This window comes from Notolepis coatsorum (genome assembly GCF_963971535.1).
Source record: "Notolepis coatsorum genome assembly, chromosome: 4".
Classification (NCBI taxonomy): Eukaryota; Metazoa; Chordata; class Actinopteri; order Aulopiformes; family Paralepididae; genus Notolepis; species Notolepis coatsorum.
In genome coordinates this window covers 92295128-92301847 of record NC_140168.1, presented here as the reverse complement: position 1 = coordinate 92301847, position 6720 = coordinate 92295128, and positions in this window count along the sequence as shown.

The following is a 6720-nucleotide window of genomic DNA, read 5'->3' as shown; positions in this document are numbered from 1 at the left end:
TCGCGGAGCTGTTTGCTAAAAAAGGCCAGTGGCTGCCAGGCACCGCCCACCCACTGCTCGCACACCGCCCCCACTGCATAGTCAGAGGCGTCTGTCGTGAGGGCGACCGGGGCAGTGGGAGAGGGGTGCGCCAGCAGAGCAGCGTTGGCTAGCGCGGTATTGGCAGCCCCAAAAGCGCTGTCCATCCCCGAGGACCAATCTAACTCGTCCTTGGGCACTTTGCCCCGCAGAGCCTCATACAAGGGCCGCATGAGGTGGGCAGCATGGGGAAGGAACCGGTTGTAAAAGTTCACCATGCCCAGGAACTCCTGTGTACGGTGCGGGGACGAGGAAAACTGGCAACGGCCTCCACCCTGGCGGGGAGTGGGGTGGCTCCCTGTGGAGCGACATGGTGTCAGAGGAAAGTGATGGAGGACTGCCCGAACTGGCACTTGGTTGGGTTTACGATGAGGCCGTGTTTACTGAGCCGCTCAAACAGCTGCTGGAGGTGTGTCATGTGCTCCTCTATGGACGTACTGGCTATAAGAATGTCATCCAAGTATACAAACAAAAACGGCATGTCCTGGAGCACAGAGTCCATCAGGCGCTGAAACGTCTGCGCCGCCCCCATGAGCCCAAAAGGCATTCTTAGGAATTCGAAAAGCCCAAAGGGTGTAATGACAGCCGTCTTTGGCACATCCCGTGGATGGACCGGCACCTGGTGGTAACCGCGCACCAGGTCCACCTTGGAGAAGATGACAGCCCCTGCCAGGTGGGTAGAGAAGTCCTGTATGTGCGGAACAGGGTACAGGTCGGGGGTTGTGGCGTTATTAAGGCGACGGAAATCGCAGCAGGGGCGCCAACCTCCGCCAGCCTTTGTAACCATGTGTAATGGAGAAGCCCACGGGCTGTTCGAGCGGCGCAGAATGCCAAGTCGCTCCATGGTGGAAAACTCCCCCCTGGCGATTGCCAGCTTGGCTGAGTCGAGGCGCCGGGCCCGGGTATAGACTGGGGGGCCCTCTGTGGTAATATGGTGTTCCACACCGTGTTTGGCCACTGCAGATGAGAACGTGGGTGTGGTGAGGTCAGGGAAGCCGGCGAGCAGGCGTTCATACGGGTCCCCGGTGGCAAGTGTGTTCAACAGGCAGAGAGCTCCGCCCACCCCCACCGCCCCAAGCGTGCAGGGGTAAGAGGAAAAAGAGAGGGCATCGATCAAGCGACAGTTTTTAACATCTACCAGCAAGCTGAAAGCACAGAGGAAGTCTGCTCCCAGGAGCGGCGTGGACACCGCAGCCATCACAAAACCCCAGCCGAAGCGGCGCCCCCCAAAACACACCTCCACATACCTGGTGCCGTAGGTACGTATGGGCGTACCGTTCGCTGCGTCCATCTGGGGCCCGTGTCTGCCGTCCATGGTGTCCACGCCCTGTGCCGGCAGGATGCTGTGTTGCGCGCCCGAGTCCACCAGCAGCCGACGACCAGACAAGGAGTCGGTGATAAACAATAGCTTGCAGTCATGGCCGGCACCCACAGCCACTAATGAGCGCCGGCCCTGGCGTTTCCCTGCCCCTTGAAACTGCATGGCTTGCGACACTGCTTGGCCCTGTCCCCAAACCTGGCATGGTAATAGCAGAGCCCATCGTCGGGTTGGCGTCGGGCTGTCACCGCAGCCGCGGTGTCTGTATAGGCCTCCAGTGGTGGGGCAGAGGTGCCCTGGTGGGGCAGCAGCGCATGGACAAACTGCTGCTGCCTGTTGGCCAGGAAAACCCTGTCTGCTTCTGCAGCCAGGCCGCGATAGTCCTTGGTGGAGGAGAGGAGGGAACTCGCCAGTGCTGTGCGCACAGGCACTGGAAGCTGTCGCAAGAAAATGTGAGTAAATAGAAAAGAGGGATCAGCTGATCCCAGTACAGCCAGCATTTTTTCCATCAACTCCGACGGTTTGCCATCGCCGAGGCCGTTGAGGGACAGCAGGCGGTCCGCTTTCTCCAGTTCTGACAGCTCATACAGCTTCAGAAGGAATGTCTTTAGCGCATTGTACTTGTCAGCTGCCGGCGGATCCTCCAACAGCATCATCGCCCGTGCCGTCGTTGAAGCATCCAACGCCGCCACAACATGGAAGTACTTAGTTAGATCTTGTGTTATTCCTCTCAGCTGGAATTGGGCTTCGACGTGTTGAAAAACCAAAAGTCGGTTGCTGCCAAAAGTCGGGCAACTTGACGGTGTAAATGTTCGCTTGTAGCATGTTAGCGTCGTTAGCATTCGGTGCGGGTGCTTGCGGTTGCGCGACGCCGTTGTTTTCAGACATAACGCTAAATGCTGTTAACGTTACAAATGTTCTTCACAGGGTCACCAATGTGGCGATAAGAAAGTAGCGAGCCAGAGACGTGGTTCGAGTTGAGGTACTTTACTTCTCACTCACATAGCATTTACAAATAACAACAAAGTTAACCCGGAACCGGAAGTGGTATTTAACCTGTCCCCTAAACAGTAAAACCCACACTCTTAAAGGCACAAGCCCACCTCGGTGAATGTCTCTTAATATAGGTCACCACAACATGTCATATATGTTATCATGAATTGAAAATGGGGGACCCTGACGTAAACAAGACGAAAGTCTTTCTCTGGTCTGCATCCCCTTAACAATTGTATGTTGAGCCGTACTGTACTGTACCCATTCTGCAATCTAATTCAATCAATCAATCTCAACGCATACATTTGATCGTAGAAATCGTGACGTCAGAGTGTCTTCGAGAATGTTGGGGGTCCTTAATTCCTGTATGCGAATTCTTATTGGCATCATGCAGCACTATCATCATCATCCGTATCAACTAACATTACAAGAACATTACTAATTAGAGGAGGAAGTTGGACACATGTTTCATCATTAAATGTCAGCAGATAATCAAAACGAGCTAGTATGATGATTGCTATAGGTTAAAAAAAAACGGTATGCCCTGCTATGTATGTGACAAAAAACCTTAGTAAGTCAAGTATCCCTTTACTTGAAGTGAACAAAGTGCTTCTCATGTACTCATGTGTACAAGTTCATATTATGGTCTACAAATGGTAATGTTAGTATATGAAGGTTTAAATGTACATTATTATTACATTACGTGTATATTCCTTGTATGTGTTTACCACTATATGGACATGCTAATAGATATGCTCTATTATCTTAATAGCAGTTTCATTATTTCAAGTGAGTATTAAAACATTTAGTTAATTAATACATTCATTGTAGCTATATGAAGTGTGAAATTGTGTAAGAGTCTGTAGGTTTTTGTATTCAAATTCATAAAAATAAATAAATAAAGCTAGATTGCCATCTAATGGACTAGACTGCCAAAATGTCGACTGACTGATTCGATTTTTTAAGCTATAGCAATCATCGTACTAGCTCGTTTTGATTATCTGCTGACATTTAATGATGAAACATGTGTCCAACTTCCTCCTCTAATGTTCTTGTAATGTTAGTTGATACGGATGATGATGATAGTGCTGCATGATGCCAATAAGAATTCGCATACAGGAATTAAGGACCCCCAACATTCTCGAAGACACTCTGACGTCACGATTTCTACGATCAAATGTATGCGTTGAGATTGATTGATTGATTGAAAACAGATTGCAGAATGGGTACAGTACAGTACGGCTCAATACATACAATTGTTAAGGGGATGCAGACCAGAGAAAGACTTTCGTCTTGTTTACGTCAGGGTCCCCCATTTTCAATTCATCATAACATATATGACATGTAATACAGATAGTCTGAGCTCTGTTTTTATTACATATTGTGATGTGAATGGGCCGAAGTAATGACGTCAGGAGCAGGGACTCAAGTGGCTTCATTATTGAACTCAGGTGTTGCTGATTGTGTGCGGGGATGAGACGCTGAGACTATTGATAAGCCAGTGGGACTCAGATATCGGGGTTGGAGCACGCAAGCAGTAACCAGACACTGTTAGGGCCCGGGGGGTGGGGTCGATCGTGGAGAGTTATCCACTGGCGATGAAGATAAGTTAGCCAGCCGTCCACAGGTACCGGTAGCGAGAGGAGGGGAGGCTTACCCTCCTGGAGAGATAGGGACCAGGGGCGTTTTTAGGGTTAGAAAACATTGGGGGCTTCAGCCCGGGGGGGTGGAGGGCCCCCCCCCTTTTTATTTTTTTTTCACACAGAAATACGCAATTTTAGAGTAATTAGAGACGAATACTAAAGAACTAGATTCGAGTTTTTTAAAGTGAGGTCCAGGTCCATGAGAGGGATATGGGCAGTCCCCATAGAAAATTCAAAGTTAACAGGACCAAATCATCAGTTTCTAATTTATTTATTTAACCTTTATTTAGCCAGATAAAACATTGATATGGTCCAAGAGGCCCCAACGAGGGTACAAATATACATACACACATACACACGTACATACATACATAAATATACACCAATAACAAAATAAAAACAGTTAAGAATCATACACATAAGCAAATAAACAAACAAACATTATGCACAGCCTATGTACAAAAGAAATAAACAGTTAATCTCTAGTCTTTACAGTTTTCTTTGATTGCATAAACACTCAAATCAAAAGTATTACACAATTATCAAAACCTTACACTCAAGGAGCAAAACATAGGCCCAGATTTGCACCCCTATAAGCACAAAGTCAGCCTCACACTTTTTGCAAAACAATAGTGATTTGCAAAACACTAAACACACTTGCATTACATTACACATAGAATGTCAAATTACCACACATAAGCCAATTGGTTAAACACAGCAATCAGATGCACAAACACACCATTGCTTATACACCAATCAGGTTTAAGCACTATAAAAATGCAGCAGGTGAGTTCACCTGCCTTCAACCAAAATGGAAGGAGAGTGAAGTACTGGACACAGAACGTGAAAATATACAATACATTCACCAAACACTACACAAGACAACCAATGATGCAGACTGATGAAAATATACATTTTCTCTCCATATACCCAAATCAGTCAACATTTCAACATGGAGAATCACAACAAAATAATATCTTGCCAGATCCAGCTAGGCAAAGAGATAATGTCTGGTATTTTCTGTACTCTATTAAAACATTTTCTATTTTTGTTTTTGTTTTACTGTAATTTTAACCTGTACTGACAGTATTTTATGTTTGTCTTATATTTGCTGAGCTTACCGTGTTATGCATGAAAACTGGGACATGTTTTGTTGTGATTCTCCATGTTGAAATGTTGACCGATTTGGTTATATGGAGAGAACATTTATATTTTCATCAGTCTGCATCATTGATTTGGGTATATAGAGATAAATAAATTATATTTTAATCAGTCTACAGCATTGGTCTTGTGTAGTGTTGGTGAATTTATTGTATATTTGCACATTCTCTGTGTAATTCACTTACAGTTCTCTAATCACTGAGAAGTAGAATTGCTAAATGCGTTTTAGGTTAAGCACAGCAGTGTGTAACTGGTTCAAACAGAATTAAGTCATTATGAAACGTGCGTTTCATATGGTAACAAAATGTAGTTTTTATAAATTAGTGTATAGTTTGTGTTTAATTTAGCAAAGGATCTGAGGTGTTCTGATAAGTGTGTGTGGTTGTGCTAATTGTGTAGTGTTTTGAAACACCGGGCCCAGTTTACAAAATCGTGCTTAAGCAATCGATAAAATTATATACATAATGTTAGTCTTCTCATAAAAAAAATATTAGATTGGAGTCTTTTCCTGCCTTTGGTCCACTTTGCATTCACATCTCAAATGAACCGCAGCAGGGTTCACTTGCAAGAGTGAATGAGCTTTCACACCACCCCAAACCAACCGGACTATCCGAGGAAATTAACCAGGGTTCGATTAAATCTTATTATATTTTATCACAGTATCATGAGCATGTCTTTGTCAGTGGACAAGTGGACAGTGGACAGGCAGAGATGCAGTCCCTACTATCCAAAGTGTCTTTTCCCTCCTGGATGATAATAATAAAGCATTTGATTTATAATGCGCCTTTCAAGACACTAAAAAAAAAAAAAAGTCCACAAATCAGTGAATGAAAAATTATATAGGATCAAATGAAAACTACTTGCTAAAAATCGATGTTTAAAAGTACTAAAAATCAAAGAAAAATACCAAACATAACAAACCTTCAGCACAGACAATGGGGATGCTGCCAAAAAGATTCTTTATTGTCATTGTTACAACGAAATGTAGGTGCTAGCCGACAGTCCTAGATCTTAATATAAACAGTATTAAAAACAGCTGGAGGCGAGACACTGAGGCAGAAAGGCGGAGAATAGGGCCAAAAGCATGCTGGATGGAGAAGAGTCGGCCTATGCTCCGCTTTGAGTTAAGGGGCCAAGAAGAAGAAGATCAGTTGGGCTGCTCAACCCAACTCAACTTCTGGGTCGGGGGTCAGTTGGCCTATCTAACCCAACTCAACTCAATATAGAATGCTCTTAGTCATTGTTACAATGAAATAAAAAAAAAAATGCAGTCCTAGGTGCTAGCCGTCACACAGTCCTAGATCTAAAAATATAAAAACATCCTAAACACTATTAAAAATATAAAAACATCCTAAACACAGTATTAAAAATATAAAAACAAGAGTAAGACATAAACAACATTAGCATAAACAGGGGGGTGGAAGCACTATGCCTTAATGTTGTGCGTGGGGGGGGGGGGGGTGCAAGGGAGACTGTCGACTCTTGGCCAGATAACGACTTGTTGGCTGTGGCTGTGGCTGTGCCAAT